Source organism: Pelecanus crispus, chromosome 4 (genome assembly GCF_030463565.1).
Source record: "Pelecanus crispus isolate bPelCri1 chromosome 4, bPelCri1.pri, whole genome shotgun sequence".
Taxonomy (NCBI): domain Eukaryota; kingdom Metazoa; phylum Chordata; class Aves; order Pelecaniformes; family Pelecanidae; genus Pelecanus; species Pelecanus crispus.
Window position 1 is genome coordinate 37,662,928 of NC_134646.1, and position 12,488 is coordinate 37,675,415.

Genomic DNA, 12,488 nt, shown 5'->3' on the forward strand with positions numbered 1-12,488 from the left:
TGAGGAAAACTGAAGAATTAAATGAACTGAAAAGGTTTTGGGTGTCCTAATGCGGAGAACAAAGTGTTGTGCATTACTATAGTGAAGCTGAAATTCAATCATCTGCATAAAGTACTAAACATACAGAGTTTTGCAGAAACATGTAATATTGTGTCTAGACACATGAACTATTTATACAAAAACAAAGGCACTGTGTACGGTAGGTTAAGATAAATCCTTGAGCCAAATGTAAAAGGATCAGTTGGCAAGCATATTGTCTCATCAAAATTAAAGGTGCCTGAGGATACAAGTGTAGCTAGTTTGAACTATTTGTTTATACACAGCAGCAAACATATATATTACTCCAAATAATAAATTCAGTTTATAAAGAATGATCCTTAATACAATTGCAGTATAGAAGGGAATAGCTCTTCAGATTGAAGGACAGTGCAATATTCTGTATTACAAAGAGCCATTAATTCCAAAGAATCTACAAATGCGCTGAAAACTCCAACACAATTTTTTTCCACTTTCTTTTGATTTTTTTGAGCCCTAAAAATTTTCTCCTGGAATTTTGCCCATCTATATTTTGTAGGGTAACATATATGAACTTGCTTTTTTTTAGTCAGCTTTCAGGAACCATGTTGAAGAAGTCCAGTGACTGTCAGATTGAAATCCACTAGAGCAGATCCTACACTTGGCTGACACCTTCAACCAAAATTAGATATGCTATTTCCAGAGACTGCAGGTTGTGGTTGTGTTATTGCTGATATTTGTGGGTTAAAAAAAGGCAGAGGGGGAAGCTAACCATGTGAAACCTATGCATGACTTGTTAAAAAAACAAGACTCTGAAACAAAATCAATATTTATTGAAAGTGATAAATGTTGGAAAGGAAATAATGATTGTTTGGAGGTTTCTAAAATACTGAAGGGAAAAGAACAGGACTTAGTATTCACATAAATAGACTTCACCTCTTTATACCTCCATTTTCAATAGGTTACTTTTTAATACACACTTGCTTCTTCTCTTAGAATTGGGCCTGCTCTTGTATTTGTTATGTGACATGAACGGTTTGGAGGCAGTCCCTTGTCGTGCTGTAAGGTTTATGTTAAGATGTGATTGTAATGGAAAGAGCTGCTTGGTTGCAAACACTTAGCAAATGCAATTTGGAAGAATTCCTGTTTTGTGAGAAATTGGGCAAGCTTTCTTTCTCTTCCTCTTTATTTTTGATCAACTGGAATAAAGTCCACCTCCCACTGTACAAAACTGAGGTTGACCTTTGGAGAGATGAAAATGGCATTTTATGTCAAACTTTCTGAATTGTTTTATTTCTACAAAGACCAGGTTTTATTTCTGTGGTTTAAATAACTAAATATTTATTGTATAAATTGTAACATTAAAGACGTTTGTTTTCTACCATAGACTCTCTAGACATGTTCTGTCAACAGAATCTGTAGACATTATCTTGGCATTGCATGTCATTCCTTCTAATAATTGGGATAGTTGGCTATATTTGGATTGGGCACTGCTTATTTTAAAAGGTGAATTTATCTGGAAGTCAGTAATTTAGTTTGATCACAGGAACAGCAGTTTGTAACTGCAATAGCATAAAGTGAAATAAATGATGTAACGTGTCACTCTAATGTACTGTATGGGGACAGCCAAGGATCTAGTCAGCTAAGTAGTCTGCTGGCAACTAGGCAGCCTTCCCATGTGCCAGCTGGACTTTAAGGCAATAACTCAAAAGCAAATCCCATTCAAAAGGAAGAACTGAAACAGCAATTGGAATATAGTTCTTGAAGTGCTGAACAGATAGTGTGGCAGGTAGATGTTGGCTGGCTCCATCCATCTTGCTACTAGTTAGTTGCAGCAGGGTTAAAAGAGGCACAGCTAAATTAAGAAGGAGACTAATCACAGACATGTGAAAAATGTTAGCAGCATGTATTCTGGCACTTCTTACATTACATGGTGATCCTGTTAACACAAGCATCAAAATATATCCTGTACAGCTGGACTGCTACAATGGTTTACAAAGAAACTGCTGCCGGAATGGCTATGATGGCTTACTGTTAGATATTAAATCTAGGCCATAATAACTTTAAGAATATGCCCTGCCACTAGGGGAAGACAAATGACTTGAAAATGCACTGTATACCCTAAATGTTCCCCTGGAAGAACTCTGGACAACTCTGATTTTTATGGTCAGCACTTTTCCTCATGTGTAAAAGTATTATTCATTCTCTCTCACTTTAAAACCTTCTGAATAGTATCAGTTTTGGATGCGTTTTAGGAGCAATTCATTAGGTGGATGGTGATCTTCATCCTTATGCCAGGGTGGACAGCCTCTGTGAAAGACATGAAGATTGGAGTAAATGCAATTACTTTTGATCAGGTTTTAAATGCATGAGATGAATGTTCAGCAATCTGCCTGCTCCTAATCCAGTATGGATTTATTTGTCTTAGTGTTATTAGTCTGCCTAAACATGTGTATGATCAGTTTATTTCTGGGTGACTTTCTGTTCTTTTGTCATGTAAAGCTATTTGTTCTGTGCAACCATGAGTTTCTGTTCTTGATTATTTTCTTTTAATTCTGGAAATGTACAATGGCAATCCCCTCTTTTTCTGTTGTTTTTTTATGGGTGTTGAATGCTAGGTTTGAGGATAGCCCTTCATTGAACTTGTAATTTGGAAAATTGTCATGTGTGGAGTGATGGCTTAAAGAAAAAGTGACAGTTTTAGTCTCTGCATAGATTTATACTGTGCCTGCCTCCTTCTATGTCAAAGTTTAGTAGAACTTGGTTATTTGTGAGCTTGAAGGTGTGTGGTATCTACCAGTGTGTTTTGTGAAGCGCTCAGGAGTTGATTTAGCAAGGAAGGAGCAGTGGCTGTATTATTCTGAGCTACATAACTCTGACTAGTATGAAAATATAAATGTGCAAAGATGCTCCTGCACCTTGTGCAGAACAAAAACCCTCCAAAGCAGCGATGGACTTGAGCAAACGCACTTGACACAATTACTTACAGAACAACAACAAAAAAGATTGCACTGAAAAGATTTTGCTGAACTTGGAAATGCTCTTGAAAAGATCCCAACAATTATGTTTTTGTATGCCTCTGAATACATTAATATCTATAGTGGTCCTTGGAGATGCTTAGTATGTGTACCATACTTAGCCGCAGCCGTATTTGGCCCATGATCTATATTATTAGAGAACTTGCATACTCTGTGAGAAACAGGACTTCCAAAAGAGCAGATGCCACCAGGTTCAATGATGCCAGGTGTCTTCAAGGCCACCTTGGTTCTTCTGAGAACAGCTATATGTTGTAAATACTGTAAATCAGACTGCTTACGAATTCCTCAGGAACTAAAATGACCCCAGGAATGAAAACTCAGGACTGAGGAACACGCATTTTACAGCGTACATAAACTGTTCAAGAGGAAAAACTGCCACAGTTTGTCTGCATTTGCACAGTATTTTTTTCTTCCTTTTCTAGTGAGGAAACAGTATTTGTGAAATACCCTTCTACAACTTTCCCTCCTGTACTCCCTATATTGGTGGAAGTGTTAATGTAAACCTTCAGGGATTAACTCCCACAAGATAAGCTTCTGCAGGTGCTTTTTTTGTTGTTATCTTGAAAGCAGATTTAATTTGATATTTAGAACTCAAGTAATTGCACTCTACTGGGGTTCGGAAACCTAGGCCCCAAAAATCAGGTAGAGCCACAGCCTAATTTCATACCATCTGAGGGTTTTTTGTCCTGAGTGTTACTCTGAGACAACACTGTGATATGGTATGGGTTAGTGTGGTCTTCCCAATGTGCTTGAAAGGCTTACTGGACCCTCCACAAAGAACAGGCTCTTCTCTTTACTTGTTACCTAATTCTTAGTCTGCTCTGTGTAGTCTTGGGAACAACTGATCTTTCTGCATCTCAGCTCAGAAAACTTTTTATAATAAGGAGATAAAATTAAGTGTTGCACCATGATGATTTCATCCTATTTATTAAATATGCAGTGGTAATTTTTTTGCCTTGCATCTAAAAGAGCTGAAATAAATTTTGATTGTGAAATACAAACATGTTCTGAGATACTTTGTTACTAATTAAAGATGAATAGTTTTCAATTCATTCAGAGATGCAATCCTTTACTTAAAATCTCTCGGTGGAGATCAGTGCAATCCTTTATTAAACAGAAGACAGTAGGTAACAGAGGACTGTTTTACAAGAACTGCGCTACGTGTTCTATGTAGGCAGAGAACCCCCTCATCCCTTAGCTTCCTCATTCTAATTAGCTTTTTTACTATTCCCTCCTACCAAAAAAAAAAAAAAAAAAACCCAACAAAAAAAAAACCCCAAAAAACACCATGGACTAGACTGGTACATGCAAAAATGTTTGTATATAATAAGATGAATTTGCAAAAAATCAGTAGTTCCATTTCCTGTGCTTGCAAAGTCCACAATTTTTGTCTTATCAGAAGCTGACACATTGCAGAGTCTTGAATACAAGTGAGTAGAAGAGCAGGAAGGCTTCTTCCCATATTTAACTTTTGGGATGGATTTTTATCTGCACTCCTGAATGGAGGCCTTTACCCTCTGAACAGCTATCGTTTCACCTCTGGGATGTGTTCTTACAGAAGGCCTGCGCTGAAGGTGTGCAACCCTCTGGAGGGCCCTCTGTTGAGGAAGGTGGACAGCTTTTAAACTTTTAAATGAGGAGAACCAGGATAGCAATCAAGGCATGATTTCCCCAAGCTCTATGGCATTGCTTTTAGAATAATACAGAGTACCTCCGCAGAGAACAAGACAAGTGTCACTCTTAAGGAAATGCCACTAGAAGTCTCTTTTTTTAAGGATAAAGTAATTTGAAAAGGTAGTAGGAAATGGGGAGAAATGCTAGGTTAATATTGTATTCACTATGAAAGGGTTCTTTACTTGGGGTGATGACTACTCAGTCTCCATTGTTGTGTGTCTTGTTCGTATGAGTTAGAAATGGGTGTACGTGCTAAAGGTACTCTGTGGCCCTGAGTGGCATTCTTCATGCACCAGTAGTGTATTAAGGCAGCTGTCTGATGGATTCATTTCACCTGACATCCCTAAATGGCAGGGCTCTGCAAAGTGATAAAAACAGCCCTGTGGAGCCATTATTGTCCATTAACTATGCCAAAAGGGAGTGGCTACTTAGACAGCTCCTGTGATGTCTGCACTGAGTATGTTGAAGGTTTATCTGGGTCAAATCAAAAGTAAATCTAGCCTAGCCTTATAATTTGGATGGTGGCTTACAGTGGATGCCTACAGAAGGGTATAAGAATAGATCAGACATACATGGTACTCTCCAGAATGTCCTTGCATCTTCAGTGAATTGTGTTTCCAGTTCTGCTTCTGACAGAGCTAGTGTCTTTGTATTTTAAAATCTTTAATCTATTTATCCACCGTGACTTTGTCTTTCTCTCCTGGAATACCTGTAAAATATTAGCAACTGTAGCATCCTTGGGCAATGGGTTTCACAACTCACAGGATGAAGGAGTATCCATCACATTACTGGTAGCCAGGTTTCTCATCTGTGGCCAATAAAAAGGAAGAGTAAAAAGCAACAGATATAAATTGTGAATAAAGAAAATAAATTGTGAATAAAATTTAACTCAAGAGTACAGCATGCTCCACCTACCAAAAACCTAGTGATTGCTGTTTCATCAGGCTTCCAAAAGCATTTAAGTTATTTGAAATACATCCTAACAGCCCCCCACTGGGGTATCTGAGTGAGAGAAGAAGTTCAGTACCTGAGATAGTGCAGAGTCTATATGGGCTATTTGAAACTGGTTTTCTACTAGGATTTCTCAGTTACTTTCAACAGCAGTTCCTAGAGCTGGTTACTTTACAGACACCTCTAACGAGTTTTGTCATTTACTACGTATAACCTGTATCAATAACAGCATGGTACATCTTGTCACAGTCATCGCAAGGACTACTTCTAGTGTCAGGCAGTTCTTCTATTTGCCCACAGAGTTTGCAAGTGGAAGAGAATGCTCCTGTTCTCTGACTGCAAAAGATTCAGGCTATATAAGCTACTATCTCACACCTCTTTGTTTACAAAAATAGCCCTTATCCAAATTCATGGCTTGCTATGAAGACTTATTTCATAGTGTCAAAAGGTACTTTGCGTCACAGATATGGTTAAATGGCAATAGTTGAATTGTGCGAGGCGTTAAAACCTGGGCTACCTATGCTTGCCCAGGCTCTTGTGTTCTGTGTAGCTGGTGCCTATCACAATGGGATTCTGGTATGTGGAAGAGATTTCCAGGTGCTATCACAATCCAAATTATAATGTGGCTGATTTAAGACAATATTGTTCTTAGCTGTCCTGATGCCAGTGGTTTTTCCAGGTGTTTTTTTTATTTACAAATACAGCTGCATTCACATGGTTATTGTTTTCTAGACTGTCTCCTAATTTGTTTTTCATTTACTTAAAAATGTACCAGTTTGCCTGTAAAGTGAAATGGATGTACTTTCATATAGAAATGAAAGTACTGCGTATCCTAGTTCAGCTTGGGAGAGTCTTAAAATTGTGTCATATGAGTTCTACTTTCCTCCTCTTTCATTAGCTGTTGCTTCATAAGTTAAAAAGACTGATACTCGTGCAGGAAGATATGTATGAGGGTCTTCTGAGAACGTAATTTTTGCAGAAGTCTGACCTGCATCAGTGCTGGGCATTTGCTTACGAGCAGCCTAGGACTGTCTGGAGATCCAGCCCGCTCAGGGGTATGGTGGGCTTTGCAGTCAGCTCACTGTGGCTGTGGTGAAACTCCGCTGTGGAAACACATACTGGGAATTGATGCATTTCTGCAGATAAGGCACAAGATACGGGGAGCACTTTGTGCTGTAGAACGGTTTCAGCTTTTCCCTATAACAACAGATCTTTAAATAGGAGCGCTGGCATGCAATCAGCAAACGAGCGTCCTTGCTGAGGACTGGAAAGACGTGTTCAGTGGGTGAAGTTCAGCCATTGGGTGTTTCCAAGTTTTGAAGTGCTGGAGCTGACTCGTGCTAAATCAAATGGAGTGACCCCGTGAGCGGGGAGGAGGACACCGTGTCGCAGCTGGCATGCTCAGGCTCTGTATGCTTGGAGCTCCCCACGGGAGTTGTAGGTGGCTTTTTGTTACCGTTGCTTGGGCGGTTCAGCTCCTGTGCCTACAACCATTGTCCAAACCCACAGAGATCCTTTTTCCAAGGTTGTTCTGACATTGTTTCTCACTGCTGCTGGTGCTGCCAGACTACCTGCTGTATGTAGCTACGTGTTTACCTACTTGCTGTGAAAGTTCAGTGTTGCGTTTCTGCCAACATAAAGAGCCTGCCTGGGTAAACCTCTGCCTGCCACTTAACACCTGAGCAAGGTCTTCTCTGAGCCCAAGGATGATATAAATATTTAGACATATCTCTGTGTTTTTGAAAGAGATTTCAGTTCAGAAGAAGACTTAGCAGACATAGAAGGTAACATCGCTGCTGGGCTCTGGGCAAGAAAATGAGGTGGGTACTGTACAAAAGCTAAGGTAAATATGGAGCTGCAGCAACCAATATGTAATCTTTTAAACAATGTAAGTGCTGCAGAGGATGTGAGCCCGAATTCAGCCTGCTCACAGGCTGGAGAGAGGCTCTTCCCTCCCCCTCCTTCTTCCCAGATGTGTTTTTGGCAGAAACCTTACCTGCTCAGGCACCCTGTCTGCTGCGTGCTGTGTGCTAAGACGACATGAATTCCTGTGTTTTCTGCCTCCATTGTTTGTTTTTTTAATGCTTAGATTCCATCTGCTGTTTCTTGCTTTGAAACACCTTTTTTTTTTTTCTCATGGTTTATTTTCTGTATGCTCTATCTGCTGGGAAGTGGTATTTTGAATGTTGCAAGAAAAAAATCTAAAGGGCTGGCAGTCTCTAAGTTAATCTTGTGAAGAAGTTACATGGCATGTGGTGATTGCTGAGTGCTTGCCTTTTCCCTCACTGATTTTAACTTTGTGCTAGTTCAACACAATCCTGCTGAAGTAAGTGGAAACAGAAGCAGAGGAACCTGACTATGCAGTGGTCAACAGAGAATACGTGACTAAGCTCCAGTACCTGATGTGTATCACCTCTCCTAAAGGGAGAGTTGCAGAACTGTAAGATCAAGTGGAGATGCAGCATGGGGCAGATCCAGAGGAGCATCTCAGGAGGGAGTGGAGGGGATGGTCTCTGAGCAGTTCAACCTTCACCACACAGCTCAGTAGCAAAAATGCTGAGCATTTGCTACTTCAACTTTTCTTGCCATTGCTTAACAACTCTGAAGAAAATGCCTAGAGCATTTTTTGATGTACCTTATATCTAACAGTATGTAGAAAAGGCCAGGGACCTCTTTCCAAATAGATTCCTGCTCAAGTCTCCTGCTTTTTGTCTGTACTGCCTGTTATGCTGCACCTGCAGGGGTTAACAGTGATTAGTGTGGAGTCTCCATGGAGCACTTTTATTTCAAGTAGCATTTCAGAGCAGATGTTTATGTAAGCAGCATTGATTTGATGTGCAGTTTTAATTATTTGTCAGTTCAGCTTGGCTTTATTTGAGCCTGTGTACCTATAAAGGCTGAACAGAGCCTTTCTGTCAGTGTTAACAAAATAGGTAGGTCTGGAGAGTCAAAAATGTACAATTGTAAGGGTGATGGTAGCAGCACTAAGTAGTTAATCAGGGTAGGGCTTTTTTTCAGTAGAGATGCTCTGACTCGCTGCTTTGGATGGCAAGTGTACAATTTAAAATCCTTTTACTTGGGCCTGCACAACGTCTAGCCCCTGAAATAATTACTTGGACCCACCCTGCGGATATTTTTTTTTAATAGCTCACCTGAGAATATGACATTTTATTAAACATGGAGAAGGCCCTAAATGACAGCTCTGGGGCTGTCATTTAACCTGATATGTGACGGTTTAATCCTATCATTTCCCTTGGCAAGCCCTTTCTCCCTCATTTCCTACTCCTTCTCTCTGAAATCTCAGTTGTGAGAATGTTGGCCATTTGGTTGGGCATTGCTGGACTTCCACTACAAGCACTGAAATTGTCCTTGCATGTGCAGTAAATCCAGTGTGCTCCAAGTGTGATGCAATTTATTGTGCAAGGCCCTGACCCAAAATGAGGTCCTGAAAACCTCAGCCAGCCAGCCTTAAAGTAGGTATCATATCTCAGTTGAGCGATGACTGTGTGATCATGCGAGCTCTAACCTGCCAGTCTTGTCCCTTGGTGCGTGCAGGGCAGCCACCAGAAGGTCCCCTCTCCATCCAAGGACAGGACACTTGGGAGATGGGGTCTGCGGGGATGGAAGCAGGACTGTTGCACCACCAAAGGGTGGTGGAGAAGGGGTACTGCAGAGGGAGGCAGAAGTGGTGAGGATGGGGAGGGAGAAGAAAAGGGGGTACTAGATGCCAGCCATAACCCTTCCCTCCTCTGCAAATCGAAGTATAAAGCATTAGTACATTGATATCTTAAGAGGCCCACCCATCTATTTCAGGTGTTCACCCTGTTAGAAGCTTTGATTACAGACTGAGGAAAGGAAGAAAAAGCAACAAAGCATTAAACATGTAGAACTATTAGGCAGGGCTTTCATGTATAGCAGTGGCTTCCATTCCTGTTACTCCTGTGCCTTTAGCAGTTGAAAGCTTTTAAAAGAAACCTAATTCATGACATAAGCATCTGACAGTGGTCCTGAAGGTGAGCCCATTTCCATGCAGAAGAAATGCCAGAATACAGAGCTTGTTTCTGGTGACCATGGTGCCCGGCCCTGCCACCTCAGTGGCAAATACCCAAAAGGGGAAAGCAAAAGAATAATAAAGAGGGGAGAAAAGCAGTTTGTGTTTGGTGCTGTCTGACTTGCAACATCAGTGCTGGAGACAGGCAGGGAGTGCAGTCACATCAGCCAAGCTTGGGCTGGCTGAGCAGGGAGGCCAGGCTGTCCCAGCTTGGCTGCAGTTGTGCTACAAAAGCCGCAACCTTGGCAAGCTAAAGTAGGCATAAGCAGAAGGTAGAAGGAAACAAAATAAGGTGGCAAAGGCATAGGAGGATGGGTGCTGGGCGGGCTGGGAAGGTCTCTAGCAGCCCAGCGTTACATCCCAGGCAAACCTTTGAAGTTCTTTGCCTCCCAGGCTATGACAAGCCATGTGTTGGGTCACAAGCTTTGGGGAAAAGCATCTGCTCCACTGGATCACAAGATGAGGGAATGATTATGGCTCCAGGCTGTGGCTGGTGGGGAGGAACCAGGACCTAGTAGAGCTCCTTTCCGGGCAGACATGCCCTCTAGCTACAAGCCCACGGTCGGAGGAAGCTGTGGCTCTTCCCAGCCCATGTGAGCTACATCCTGGGCTGTTGGAGAATGTGGGGTCCTGGCTGGAAGTTGCACTTGCTCTGCGGGAGCTGCTGGGTCTGCATGGGTGCACAGCCGCAGTGGGGAAAGGTAAGGGCACCTCCACCACCACTGTCTCGTCAGGGTGACTAAGGCCTGTTGATTCCCAGTGTGGGTACGGTTCCACAATGACAGAGCTTGGTTGTTTCACCCCACTTGCTTTCCTGGCGCCAGGGTCAAATTAAGGACGTGGAGCTGGGTGATGGCTGTTAACAGCCCATCCTCTCCTATATTTGTGTTCCCAAACTAGCCCTCATTCCCAGCATGTCGGCTTTGGGTAATTGATTTCTGGTCTCTCCCACCTCTTATTTTCCAGTCAGTCTTAATTGCCAGGACTGTATTAGTTGGCCATTTAGTTCAGGCTAACCCAATAATTTTTTTTTCTGCTGACCTTAAAATCTCTTTTGTACAGCAGGCTGAGTTAGACTACTCTCCCTTCACTCAATTTATAGTGGAGGCTTCAGTGCAGACCATTAATCTTAACCTGGAGTGTTTGGATGCCTTATTTAATATTAGGGAAGGATGTACCAATATCTATCTATGGCCTGTAAATTAGCTGTGGGGTTTTTTTGTAACTTAACTATTTATGTGCTCCCTAATAATATGGATTTAGGTTGTGTTTAGAACAGGGAAAAGAATACATTATTCCAAAAACGTGACAACTACAGGGGATGATAACAGGGGCTAGACCACTCTTCCGTGGCACTATGAAGATGGCATGTTCTTCTCCAGAACTTATACTTCACTGATAAGTCAGCAGCAACGATGAGTACAGCAAATTTCTGAGGGAAAGCAGGCTGTTCTTTTTTAAAAAAACAACCAACCAGCAACACAAAACCAAGCACATAACAACAATCCTCCACTCCCATCTCCCAGCTCAAAAGACACACACATAATAAACCTCTTTGAAACAGGCTGGTAGTAACTGCTGTGGGGGTAAAGTGCAAGACTCCACTGAGCTATGAATCCACTTCCTCTTCACTAGGGAGAAGAAACCCACATATCAACATTCAACATGTAAGAACAAAAATCTCAAGGGAAATGCTATGACTTTTGTCTCATTTTCCTTGCCACAGTACCACATTTTTGTTTTGTTGAAGAAGCAGGATTATTTGCAGAGTATCAGCTCATTGTCAGCAGGCAGCTTCTCAGAGTTAATTTTAAGTTAACTGCGCTTTGAAGCAATCTCTTATCTGGAGGTGTAGATGCCTGTGAGAGTGGCTGCAGCTGTGACTCCTGCAGTCTCCTTTGGCCATGAGGTACGTTACGGGATCGGTTCTGATTCAAGGGGAACGTAGTCCTTACTACTGATCGTAAATGGAAATAGTAATTTGAGCAATACTTGCCATTCTGGTTTAGTGTATGTACATTTGATGCTTGAAATAAGCAAGGAAAAGCAAGCAGCAAAGTGATGTCTGCATGCTTCTGTCCAAGAATCTTCCACCTCAGTTCTGGGAGTGCCACTCCTGAATTTTCTCTCTTGATTTTTGTTGTAAGCGTGTCTTTGTTCCAGTGGCAGAAACAAAAGGCCTTGGATCTCCTTGTTGTGGGAGTGAAGTATGTTGCTTGCTCTTTGCAATGGGGGCTCTCTAGACAGTTTAAAAAGAAAACAAAAACCCCCCAACCAAACATAAAAAAAACACCCCTCCAAAAATGTACCTGGAATTTCTGGCCTTTTTTTAAACTGTGAATCCTGCTGTACAGATGCCTGCTGCTTCTGACCTGCTGAATGTTGAAGCTAAAACGAAACATACCTTGTTCTCTCTCTTTGACTGAGTTCAGCACATGTTGAGGGAATCAGAGGAGCAGTATTTTGGCACAAGCACCCAAAATCCTAACACACGCATACACGCTGCCTGATGTTTCATTTCAGGTTATAAACTGGATTACAACATGCTTTCACCCTGTGGGCATTACCCAGGGAAACCAGGCTGGATCTGCCTGATGCATAAAACCAATCTGGCTAAATGATTGCCAAGTGGAAACTAAATCATGTACGCAGGATCTGTATTTTTTAACAGGAATTTAGATTACATTTCAGTCATGCCAGATGATTATTAATACTATTTACCTCATCAGTCCAAGAATGGAATAAATATTACATTCTGG